At 33.5% G+C, this 14298-nt stretch overlaps 1 long non-coding RNA gene across 1 annotated transcript; it reads left to right on the plus strand.

Moving 5' to 3' along the window:
* The first annotated feature begins 3268 nt into the window (after window positions 1-3268).
* Window positions 3269-3955, plus strand: LOC18423558 (uncharacterized). Its single transcript, XR_002282891.2, has 2 exons — window positions 3269-3592; window positions 3700-3955. It is a non-coding gene; the product is annotated as an uncharacterized LOC18423558 (long non-coding RNA).
* Window positions 3956-14298: the final 10343 nt, after the last annotated feature.

Genomic DNA, 14298 nt, shown 5'->3' on the forward strand with positions numbered 1-14298 from the left:
TTTTAATAAAGGCATCTCCAATCTTGAGGATTTGGCTTTGCATGAACCAAACACGGTTGGATGCTCCCTTTACTCACCAATTTACCTTCTTTTGAGGATTCCCTCTGTCTCTCCCACCTTCCAAGCTTATCCATCTCAAAGAGAAATCCGATTTTAAAGTTGAAAAATAAGCTTTACAATTTATGTATAAAAAGGGAAGACCACCACTTGAGGATCTTAGCTCAAGAGAAAGCCATGTTGGGAAATGCAAGGATGACGCGGAACGTGTTTCTCGCCTTCGCTGCTGTTTCTTTGCTTGTCCAATGTGCACAAACAAGGTCCCTAGCACACAACTCTAAGGTCCTGTGAAAGTTAATTGATGTATGCTTTTAAGGCCATGCTTTTAACGGTGTTGTATAGTGTGATACTTTTAAGGCCATGCTTTGTGAGAGGAGACATCATCATAGCATTTCACATGATGCGTTTATCATGCAATTTTCAAGAATGCATATTAACAAATTTATGGTCACAAAGAAATTTTTTTCACAAGAAAGCATATTAACAAATTTATGGGAATTTAATTTTGAAAAGATGTAGGGAAGACGGTCCCTGCTTCTTCTTGATCTTTTATTTTTGAATATTATTGTATTGTTTATTTACCTTTTCAAAGTTTTTACCTAGTGGTCTTACTCATGATCTTTCCAGAATATTCCAGACATCAAAATTTTTGAAATTCTGTTAAGAGATTTTGAGTACCTTAAGGTGAGGATTTGAACTCAAAATCGATATGGAGGTGCCTCCGGTGATGCTAACCTGTTAAGGTTCAAGTTTATAGGTCTTGATGCCATGGGAAATCTTAAGGTGTAAATTGTAAAATTTGCTGTTTATATATATATATATATATAATGAAAGCACCAATGCGGCAAAATTCCATATTCGAAACTCTGATTGTAAATATTCAAAAGCTGGGTCCAGCTCTTGATAGCAATAAGATACGCTAACAAGAATTCTAAGAAGTCTATTGACATAAGACACGGAAACTTTTCTCGATTTATATTTGTGGCAAACTTTTATGGCTTAAAGCCTCCAAAGCTACAAACCTTGGCCTTCCTGGTGCAGACCAAATATGTAATACCTTCTGACATGCTACATAGAGCCGAAGCCACAATTTTGCTATCGTGATTTTTGGATATGTTATATGTAATGAGAGAGTATACTTTGAGATAGAAATGCCCTCAACTTATAATAGAAATGGAATTTAAGACATCATGTTGTGATCACCTACTCTTAAGTTCCTTTCTAGTATTTTCTTAAGAGTTACTAATAAGTTTGTTTATGCATGTCTATATATGAATGTTTCAGGGAAATTGTAGCTATTGGGTAGAAATTGAGACAACATGTGCTCCTCAAGCCGACACCGCTAGCATTGTGGGTGTTAGATTTGGGGACAACAATGGGAACCACGTCGTGACTAGGCATCTCAAAAACCCTAAACTTGTGTATGATCCAAAGTTGGGCCAAAGGAAACAAGGGGCTGTATATAAAGGGTTTGATAGGTGTGCAATCGATATGTTTGAAGTGCAGGGGTCGTGTATGGAACGTGCGGTCTGTTATCTGTACCTTAGGCGTATGGGTCCAGATGGGTGGAGGCCTGGGTGGGTTAAGGTGCTCCACAACCATGGGCTTGGTGGGGCCGACTTATCGCCGGTTTCGGGTACCTTTTATTTTCGGACTTTCTTGCCGGAAAATGTGTGGTTTGGTTTCGATTATTGTGAGTCTAACCAACCCCATCTACCCCAAGAGGCTAAAGATGGTGATTGAAGGGAACGTCATCTATGTGTATGTATGGTTTGTTATGTAATATATGATGAACGTGAGTGGGTTGTAACAATATCTCTCCTCGTAGTGTAACATAGGTTGTTATCTTTATTAACATCTGAGGGTATACCGTTATTTATTTTTTATTTTCACATTTCAAATATTCAAATTGCCTTTGTTTGGTTTGAAATGCATACCAATGATGGTTATTTTTTGTAATTTATCCGATAAGAGGTCTATACCGAATGACAAACTTACCCTAGTTGTTTTGTATTGCAAATAAAGAACATATTGTTCAATATTACTAATGCAGAACAACTAAGGATTTTTTTATCATTCTACACTTAAATACGTTAAATGTATCAAATTGCAAATATACCCGTGATTTCTCTGCATTACATTGGACAGTGTGTTCCTTATTTGTAATATGGAACAACTAGGGGTATATCTCTCATGCAGATGAGGCCTCTTGATGTGTCAAATTATTGAAATGCCCCTCATAGTTCCTTATTCCAAATATTGATCAAGGCTAATTTGAGTACTTTTTAAATTTTTGAGGAGATATCTAGGTGAAATGAAAAAGAAAAAATATGCTCTCAAATGTTAATAAGGATAATTTGACCCATTTAATGATTTTTGAAATAATTTCTACCCCTTTAATGATATGTTCCCCTAAAAGAAGGATGTGACTATAGTGCCAAAACAATTTGAAAACAAATCTTATTGAAAAAGGATTTTTATGCTCGAGTCACAACGCTTGAAAATATCTCAATGACAATATTTGTCCTCTATTGCCAAAACTTAGCGTATATATAAATTCTCCTGGTAAAGTTGTCTTCAGAACTGAATGAAATATAACATCTAGATGCTTATCTTGTATGGGAAAAATAAGATCTTAAAGCATAAGTGGCGCTTTTTTTTTTTTGGACGGCCAAAATATGCAAGATAATAATATAAGAAATTTCTTGTTCTTTTGATGTAGTGTAGCCGACCCAATTAATTGGGAAAAAACCAAAATGATGATGATGATGATGATGAAAGAGTGATGCAGTGTCTAGTGAGCACCACTAATTAGCACCAAGCAAGTTGTTAAATGAGAGAAAATGTAGCATGAAACTTTATTGTATTTTACATTGAAAAAGTTTATTTAGAAATAGGTTTGCACTTGAATGTTGTTGCATGAAATTTCAGGGTATTTGAAAAGTTTTCATAGAAATTAGGATTGCATTGGAATAGCTTTTTGCATGGTGATGCGTTTAGTTTTACATGGTGTCGATCTTCAGTTAATGTTGAGGGTTTCAAGATGGATTTTGGTCTTCAAATGTATGGCGACTTGATTAGGGATCTTTATAAGCATCTAGACTTCGATTTTGAATTTATAAGTCTTATATGGTGACTTATAACAATAATAAAGAATTTTGAATAAGAAATATATTTGTTGCAAGCAACTAACTCTCTGTTGCTTTTATAGTCGAGTCCTACTAGGTGTCTTATTGGCGTTCAGTGATTCAGCCACGATCTAATCAAGTAATTCCTGCGACACCTTGCGACCCAGACCTTCATCAGATTGATATCAGAGCAGACTTGATCGAGCTGAATCAAATTGTTGCACGAGACCCTTGAGACTCTACTTGCAGAAGTGTTGGTGGACTTGTCTCAAAAGATGGATCAACGATTGGAACATACGAGACCCTTGAGACTCTACTTGCAGAAGTGTTGGTGGACTTGTCTCAAAAGATGGATCAACGATTGGAACATACGCCCCATCGAGCTGCAAACCTTTAAGGTCCATAGAGTGAGTATGAGTGGCACGAGATTTTGTACCAATTACCCTACACCTTAGGGATATTTTTTAAAAACTTTGAAAGATAATCTATTATAAGCTTGAATTGCCACATGTAGACATATTTGGTGATCAATATGGCAAGTAATAAAATGGAACATGAAGAAGGGAGACTCAGAGATGGAATGACTGGAGTACTAGAGCATGCTATGACCATGGAGATGATGAGGGGTGGCTGTTCGTGTCCTTGACCTTCATTATGAGAACTTTTCTCAATTGAGATAAACCATCCATCTTCGTTTGTGTAGATTGGACCAAGGAAGTATGTGTGGGGAAACTTATTTTCAATAAGAAAAGAGTCAGGGCTTAATTGGTTAGTGCGTGACAATTTGCAACGCTATGTCTTATGCTCCATTCCTACAAAGGGTAAGAGCCCTCCCCTGACACACCCAAAAAAAATAAACCTATTTTCTATGGGCAGTAGAATTTTATATGGTAGTAGAATTTTATATTATGAGTTTGAAATCTTATGACACTGCATACAAAGATCCATTCTGAAGTGTGAAGATTCTTCTATGAGAGGAACTTTCAATCAAATATAATCATTTTTGAAGGAGGTAGTTCAACAATATGACAATGAATCAGTTATTCATGTGTGGAGACCTAAGAGAGATCTCCTATGAATAGAGGGATTACACCATCTACTACCAAAACTAATATCCAAGGTTCATATGAAGCAGATGAGAGTGTAGAACTCGAGGCCGAGTTCTTTGGAGAAGGGGTGAATGATGTAGCACCTGCTCAGCACAACTAGATAGCACCAAGTGAATGCCCAGTCAACATTGGTTGCATAGGAGCTAGGATTGCATTGGGATGTTGTTGTATGAGAATTTATTATATAGAAATTTTTTTTCATAAGAACTAAGTATGCATGGCATTGGACTAGTTGTTGCATAGATAACGTGTTTAGTTTTACACACTGAATATTTTTAGTCAATGTTTTGAGGGTCTCAAGGTGGATTTTGGTTTAATATAGAGACTAGGTGATGGGTCTTTAGAAGAATTTAGAATTAGATTTGGAGTTTATAAGAATATTGTACGGTGGATGAAAACAATGGTCATGAAATCTAAATGAAAATTTTTATTTGTTGTAAGCAGTTTTCCATTAGCCGACTTCAAATAATTTGGATAAAGCTATGATAATGATGATGAAGCAGTTCTTTGCTGCACTTGTAGTTGAGTTAGTCCTCCTAGGGTTAAGTGATCCCTCCAATTTGGCTGCACTTGTAGTTGAGTTAGTCCTCCTAGGGTTAAGTGATCCCTCCAATTTGGCTTTAATCAACTCTGCTAGAAGGGTCCGGTGATTTCTAGTAACTCCTTGCAAGCCCAAGCTGGATTTAGAGAGATCCGATTAGAGAAAAACTGCCCTTTTGATCTTGAACCACAACTATTCCAAATACTTACTATGTTGGCCCAAACTCTATGAATCTTTTGATTTTCAGAGGTAAATAGAGTTACAATAATATGTAAATTGGGTTTTGAACTCAACTAGAAGAATAAAAAAACATGTAGCATGCAACTCTATTAAAACAGTCACAAAAACTTAATGTAAATTTCATTAGGACTCAAAACAAGGATGCACAGAGATCATTAGCTGTATCCACCAAAGAATCAAAAGCCAAAATCGATTGCAACTATTATAAACCTTATACAAGCAATCCCAATGTAATTTTCAGCAAGAATGTACTCATCAAAACCCAATATAAATAGTCCAACCAACTATAAATAATACCCTATAATTTACTCATTGCTCATACAACCTTTTTCAAACTTTAAGTATTATATCAGATGCAAAGTATGAACAACAACTTGGAACAAATTCACCAAATTCGTAGGGATCCACGGGCCCAGTTTGTAGCTTTTCTAGAGAGAGAAACTTGTTGAGAATGAGTTTTTATGAATATATTGCATAAGAGAGAAGACAAACTTGCTGCAAAACAATAGTTAGCAAATAAATTACAAAGAGAAACTATTGTGAGAGGCAACACAGTGCTGTAATTTATTCTGTGACACTGGAGGGTTCTCAGATAGATGAGAGACATCTCTCTAGAACCCAGTTCACAAGGAAGCTTAAGAGAGAAAAAGAGGTTCTAGAGAAAGAAAAGGAGCTTGTGCAAGGTGCTCTGGTATCCTCAAAACCTTTTCCCATATATATCCACTTAAAGAAAAATGAGAGAGACACTTGTAGAGAGAAAATGGTCAAGTGTTGCTTCTCAATAGCCACTTGTCCCTCTATCTGGCTCTTTTCTTTTCTCTTCTAAAAAAATTAGTTCTTCTTAAAATAGATTTTAAGTGAGGTAGAAAAAGAAAAGAAAGGAAATAAAAATTGGGCTTTTATTTTTTTGCAAATATTTTAGAAACACATTTTCTTTAACATTCCCCTACTTGTTTCAAAATATATGCAAAACCATCATATAAAACTTTTAGTATATATATATATATATATATATATATATATATATATATATATATATATATATATATATATATATATATATATATATATATATATATATATATATATATATATATATATATATATATATATATATATATATATATATATATATATATATATATATATATATATATATATATATATAAGTTACTTGAGCTGTACATCCTCAAACAACAAATCCATCCAGTCAATAGCATCAAGCACATACATTCCTATGCTTATCAATTGCTGCGACTTATTGTATGATCATCAAACATATCATGAACTTCATCTACATGCTTCTAGATTAGTGGACTTTCTCTCTCTCTCTCTTTCTCTCTCTCTCTCTCTCGCTAGTGTTATTCGAAATGCATCGAACACTTACAATGTGAAACGCATATCACCAACAAAAACTTAATTGTAGAGATAGTTGAAGATCTTGTATTTATTTTATATATATCATATATAAAAAATTATTTACTGTAATTTATCTTGATGTGCAAGTTAACTCGGGTTGTATTATATATACATATTAATAATGGTCAATAAATAGAGATTGTTCTCTGCCTTTTTGTGTGTTTAACCTGGTATCAGAGCAATGTTACAAACAGGAGTATGACATAGACTATGATGAAATATTTGCTCATGTTGCTAAAATGACCACTGTAGTACCATAATTTCCTTCTCAACTATTCACCAGTGGATTGTATCTCAAATGGATGTGAAAAATGTATTTTTTATGTACATTTGAAAGAGAGTATATATGCGACTTCCTCCTAAGTATTGTCATGACAAATTTATGGTATGTCTCTTGAGAAAATCCTTGTATGACTTTAAACAAGCTCCAAGAGCTTGGTTTGAATGCTTTCAACAGGTCGTTCTGAATGTTGGGTTGAAACAAAGTGCTCATGGCTATTCGTTATTTACTCACCATCGTTCTTCAGGGATAACAATCATTCTTTTATATGTTGATGATATTCTCATCACATGAGATAACCTTGATAATATATGAAACTAGAAAGAGCTTCTCAGTCATTTATTTAAAATGAAAGATTTGGGTCCGTTGACTTACTTTCTTAGCCTAGAGATTCATTATTTCCATAATGAACATATATTTAACCAAAAGAAATACATCAAAGGCTTGATCAAACTGATCAACTTATTTGATTATAAACAAGTGGACACATAAATGGAGGTGAATATAAAATATAGAAAGGATGATAGAGACAAACTTCCAGATCTCACTCTTTATAGACAACTGGTTGACAGTCTACTTTATCTTACTATGACTCGTCTTAATATATCTCATGTAGTACAGGTCGTCAGCCATTTGGTTGCAGATATTCATTGCATCCATCGGCTGTCCATCATATAATTCCTTATCTGCGGGGTATATACCATAAGGGCTATTCTTCTCCTCTAACCTTTATGTTAAGTTATGAGCCTATGCTGATGCGGATTCGGCAGGCTGCCTAGATACTGGACGCTCAACCATTAGGTGGTGTATATTTCTTGTATATTCTCTCATATCATGAAAATGTAAAAAACAACAAACTGTGTCAAAATCTTATTTAGAAGCTGAATACCAAGCAATGTCCTCAGCTTGCGGTGAAATTACTTGGTTGAGTGGTCTTTTACATAACCTCAATATTTTTTATCGAACTTCTACACCATTGTATGATAATAATATGAGCATCATACGCATTGCATCAAATCCAATGTTCTATGATCGCACAAAGCATCTAGAAGTTGATTGTCATTTCATTCGTGAAAAAGTTTTGGTTGGAGAAGTTACACTCCTATATATTACCTCATAACAATAACTTGCATATATTTTTACCAAGGCAATGACTCGTGCTCGTCATGACTATCTCATTGACAAACTGATGTTGTTCAATCAACCTCAGTTTGAGGATGAGTGTAGAGATAGTTGAAGATATTGTATTTATTTTATATATATAGTGTATAGAAAGTTACTTACTGTAATTTATCTTGCTGTTTATTATATATACATGTTGATAATGGTAAATAGATAGAGATTTTTCCTCTGCTTTTTTGTGTGTTTAACATTAATACCTTAAATCATGCCATGATCCCATAAGGATCTTCAAATTATCTAAACTAGCCATCTCAAAGTGGAAAACGATGTCTGTAATACATGCTAATTGGAGGTCATGCTCAGTAAGTTATGCCAAATACAACTGTCCAGTTTAGCCATCACAATGATGATCACATAGTCAAAAGACTGCTATTCGGAGGTCATGTTCAACTGTTTGAATATCTAAGCTAGCCATCACAGTGAAGAACACAAAGTAAAAACACTTCTAGTTGGAGGTCATACTCAATGAGCCATGCCAAGAATAACTATCCAGTCTAGCCTTGTAATGTGAATAATGGAGTCAAAAGACTACTGGCTAGTGGTGGTTCGTGATACTTACTCCTCCATGGGATTTTGCCAATATATGATTGTGCAAAGGCATAACCTAACTACCCTCGGAGGGTGCTCACATATGTCACATCACTAAAGACAAATATGCCACACAAACAAAGGGTAATCACATAACATTTTACATGGTCAATAGCTGAACCACTAACACTCGTCACATACACATCACAAGAAACCTGTGGATCTCAATCCCATACCCAGTACACACCTTTCATGTGTGTTCAATGGGTCAACTATCATGAAATCCATGTGGAGATATATTACTTCTATACCCTTTCATTTCACATACTCTCTCACGAAATGATACATTCTATCAAAGTGTTTTGCTACATTGTGGTACATAGAATATTTAGTAATAGCTATGGTAACTTGGTTGTCATAATAAATAACAGTTGGAGTGCTCTCAAACTTAGCCAATGGTATTTCAACGAGCAATTTTCTTAAATAAATTGCTCATTGGCCGCTTCATATAAGGCTACATACTATGCCTCCATAGTTGAATGTGACATACTCTTTTGTATATGGCTGCCCCATAATATACATGCTTCATTATAAGTAAAAAGCCATCCAGATGTAGATCTAAACTAATCATCTCTATCAACCCAGTTAGCATTATTATAGTCTTGCAGTTCTAATTTACTATCTCCATAGCATAGGCTATAATTGGTAGTCTTTTTGAGGTATGTAAATATTCTCTTTACAAGCTTCCAATGTTTCATGCCTGGGTTACTCATATAACATCTAGCAACCCCTACTAAAATGTTATGTCAGGGCGTGTGCAGTTCATCAAATAGTTTAATGATCCTATTGCTTGATCGTTTCTATAATCTTCTTCTCCTTAGTAGTCTTAGGATACATGTCCTTAAGAAATTTATACCCTTTCTCATATGGGGTTCCCACTGATTTAGATTCATCCATTTTAAACATTCAATATATTTACAAGATATAATTATTGGCTTAAGTACAATAATCTTCTCTTTTTATCTCTTGTAATTTTTATGCCAAGAACCTGTTCTAGTTCTCCTAAGTCTTTCATCTCAAATTGTGAAGATAACCACTATTTGGTATGTTTAATAACCATAGGATTACTACCTGTAATGATAATGTCATCTACATATAACGCGAAAATAAGATGACTACCCTTACTACTTTAGATGTACACACAATAGTCGACACTAGTATTAACAAAACCATAGATCTAAATTATAATTCTCTCATAATAAACTCTAGCTACATCACAGAGGAGAAGATGAGAAATATGGGGGATGCCCTCTTCTTATGGTAGCTTTTAACAAGGTCCGAACCCCCTTGGCTAAACAGTTCACGACCATGTTGGACTCCCTAAAAAAATGTGAAAAAATGTGCGAACAATTAGTCGCTAGGATATGATTACTCCATGGGTTTTTTTTTTTTTGGGTGAGGGGAGAGGGGCCTTACCCTTTGTAGGAATTGAGACTCCATGGGTTTTTTTTTTTTTGGGTGAGTCAGTGCTAACCAATTAAGCTTGAGCTCTTTTCTTGACTCCATGGGGATTTGTAATGCTTATGAATAGTCTCAACTAGAATTTAGGAGTCACTCTCAATATGTAATGCAAAGCATTGAAATTGAACTGCCAAATGCATCCTAGCCTTCAGAGCCTTGTATTCTGCATAGTTAATGTCATTGTGAGTGGATTAGCGAAACCGGTTGCTCTATGTCATCTCTAAGAGTGTCCCCTTCACCTGTGACCTCGGGATTTTGTATGGAAGTGCCATCAATATTTAGCTTGAAAGAATTTGTAAGGGGAGGATGCCACAAAACCTTCAAATTTTGCCTTAGCTTTCTGCTGATGCCAGAGGGTTTTGAGATTTTGTACGTTTGGTTTTTCAAATGGGTGAAAGGACCATGACTTGGCATCAGCTGAGTCTCTTTATTTTTGTACCTACCCCTATGCGAAAAAATGTAATTTTAGGATAAAAATACCTTATAACCCATGTTTCTCTCACTACCCCTCTTTTTCCTAAATGAAGTCAGTCGGAGGCATAATGTATCGGACTGGCTACTAGACTCTATTGAAGTCGGTCCGATACATAGTGTGTCGAATGGGCTTGTGCTCCCTGTTGAAGCTAGTCTAATACACATTATGCCGGACATACCTCATTTTAAAAAATAAAGAAAAATAAGGGCCAGCACATAACTTTGTACATGCAAGATTGGATTTTGTTTTCTTTGTTTCTTCTTTTTGTCCATGAAAGAAACTTGCATTTTAGGGGTTATCTTCATCATAAAAAAATACTATTTTTTTACTTGGGGGTCAGGGCAAAAATAAATAGCATCGGGTTAGTAGTGCGATATAAAAAATATCGGAGGTGTGCATGCCTTAAAAAGTTGACTGCCCAAGAAATCAACAAATTTTTTTTTTTTCTTTCTTTTTTTAATAAAAAAAATCGGTTTAATACTTACAACATCGAATCAAAAGGTAAATATGAAAAATTTTAAAAGTGAAAAAATAGGACCTCAACATAAAATTTAAGAAAATATGGAGCATTACTAATACTATAAATGCTAACTTTTTGTTTTTAGTTTGTTCATATTGTCCCAACCAAAAATTTTGTCTTGCGACATACCTTATAAAAACATAAAAGGTTGATATAAAGTGTCAACCTTATTATAATAATAAAGGGCACCTCAAAAGCCCAATAAATATTGTTTATGGTGGAAAACCCTCCTCCCAACTTTTAGATGGATAGATATGAACAAAATAGCGCTTTCTAAATCTTGAAAACAATACATCTTGTGACGTATTACCCAAAGTGTCCATTTTCAAGATTTCAAGTATTTATAGATCCACTTGATCTACACTAAGTTTGGAGTTTTGAATTTTACAATTGGGGGTGAACAAGATTTACATGCCATTGTAGAGCTTTTCGGCACTGGAACAAAATCTTTCAATATAATTTGAAGGTGGCCCTGATTTTGATTGTTTAAGGTATGCACCTTGTACTAACCACACCCTATGAAATAGGACATTGATAGGGGCCAGGGGTGGCAATCAACCCATTCACTTGGGGGGTTGGGTCGACCCCTACCTATTCTAGACCAAATACTAGACCCACTGAGTCCCTTTGAATGTGTTATGATGGGTGAATTTATCAAAAATTTATTAGTTTTTATTAAAACAATATTCTTTAGAAGTAATTTAAGTAAGTGTATATTTTAAATTTTCACAAAAGAATAACAGTATTTCGGAAGTTATAAAAATGATGAAAGTATTACTTATGATTTAGTAATAGTTACATATTCACCCTTGCTTAATGCACTAGTTGTTGGGTTTTTGTGACCATTTAAATACCTAATGAGAACATATAACCAAATTTACTATAGTGAAACATTAAACTCTAGTAGCAGTGTAGTCCAAAAGAACGAGATTCACGGATGATGCTTGCTGAAACTCAAACTGGGTTTAACGAGCTAGACCAGGCGAATTACAAAACTCTAAATACCTGGGCATAGAGCATAAATTGATTAAGTTTAACAGGATTATCCCTTGATGAGATCGAAGTTGCCTAAGGTAAGGAGCCAATGGACTATGTGACCCTTATACGTGCTTGCCTCGTCTTAAACCTTCATGTACATATGAAATATGTATCGGGAAAGTAAATCACCATTAAAGGTGATACGTGTAAGCACATGTCTGCATGACATTGGATTTGTCCCTAGGGGAAACCTGTACTTCATAGACTAGGATTATGTCCCTCACCTATTGGCTGGCTTTCGTAGCTTAATCATGAACCTCTTTGATAGTCTGTAGGTTATGGGAACTACTCGTTAAGTTTAAGAAAGTGAGGGTGGATTATAGTTCTCAGCAGAATATGGAATGCTTTAGCAAAATTATTATTTTCTTAATATAATAGGATCTAAATCCCATCAAATTAATTTAGAATTAATTATTTTGATCTTCAATGATTTTTAGATTAATAGATTGAATTTTTAGAAATCTCTAGATATTTTATTTTCTCAAAATGGATTTATAAAATATCTAAAACTGAATTTTCAGTATTTTAATGTTCTTTAATGTTCAGATAAAATAAAATACTAAACAATTTTCTACTTCTATAAATTATGAAACACATGAAGGCCCATTGTGGTCATTGGGCCCACTATAATATGCATGTCAGAAGTGTGTGGGCCCGGTTTCTATAAGGTTGCAACCTTAAACAATCCAATTAAGGTGCACCTTAAAATTTTATCATAACATTTAATTTTGTCATAAAAAATTATTCGTATTATCTTAAAATCTATTTTCATACCTAAATAAAAAATTTTAAATTTAAAAAATAGTTAAAATTAAGTAGATCTATAAATATATGAAAATCTTGAAAATGGACAGTCTAGATAATGTGTTGCAAGATGCACTATTTCCAGGACTCAAAAACTTTTTTCTTTTTTCATATTCATACATCTCGATGCCGATATGATCGGTTAGAGTGTTTTTTCAATATTAAAATAACACTTTCGATAGATTTTTGAGGTGCATATGCGATTCTATATTCTAAGGTTGCAACCTTATATAAATTGTTCCCTTGCTAAAATGATAGCAAGTGAGGATCAGTGAAGTTCCTTTTTTTTTTTCTGTTTTCTAAAAAACCAGAACTATAGTTTATTTTCTAGTAACTTACTGACAAATTTACTGGAAAGAGACAGATTTTTAGTTTTTGAAAAACCGAAATTGTCATGTTTTCGGTTTTTCAAAAACCGAAAACTATCTTTTATTTTCTGGTAACTTATTGGAAATAAACAAATTTTTGAATTTTGAAAATCGAAAACTGTAAATTCGGATTTGTCGAAATCCAAAAATTTATTACTTTTCATTTTTTCAAAAACTGAAAGAACAAATTTTTCGGTTTTTCAAAAAACCAAAAAGAACAGTTCCGTTTTTTTTTTTTAAAGTTGGGTAGTTGAAAAAACGGGTATACATGTAATAACAGTAACTTTGTAGTAATTCCATAATAACGTTAAATATAACTGATATGTGAGTATACTTGTAATAACGAAAACTTTGCAATAATTCCATAATAACGCTAAATATGCCATATATATATATATTATTTTTTCTATAATATATAATATATTTTATTATTTAACATATATTATTTATATAGTGGATATTTACAATACAATATATTATATATTATTTTATATTTAATTTAAAAATAAAAACAATTGTTTCATGTGGGCTGGACTGTATTTCTACAATATACGATCTAGAGGTATAAAGAATATCAATGTTAAAGATGGATGTGAATAGGTGGTCCATCTGAAAACAACTGTAACTAACGGTCCAAATGTTTTTTTAATATAATTATTATTTCTAATTTTCTAAATTTGTTTATTTATTCATATTCATAATCTACATGCCAAAGAGTATACATATTTTAAAAATTAGAATTAAATTATATTTAAAAGATATATTCATTCCCAAGTCCGTATTTCTACAATATACGGGTTGGCTCCATACTAACCGTGTCTTAAAAATAAAATCTAATATATAATTTTTAAATAGTATTTAAATAAATATAAATATATATATGCGAACCGGTTGTCAAACCGGTAGTTAGGATTTCTTTAATGTTTCAGTCTTCTTTTTGAGATCTTAACTTCACAACAAAAAGAAAAAAAAAAAATTTTCAATTTCTAGGGAAAGTTTACACTGTTATCAAATGGGTTAATGATAGTTTTTCCGAGTTTGAAAAATAAAAAGTAAAATTGAAAACAAGCCCAAACCCAACTTTTCTC

Source organism: Amborella trichopoda, chromosome 8 (assembly GCF_054954075.1).
Source record: "Amborella trichopoda isolate Santa Cruz 75 chromosome 8, AtrichopodaSantaCruz75HAP2 v2.0, whole genome shotgun sequence".
NCBI lineage: Eukaryota > Viridiplantae > Streptophyta > Magnoliopsida > Amborellales > Amborellaceae > Amborella > Amborella trichopoda.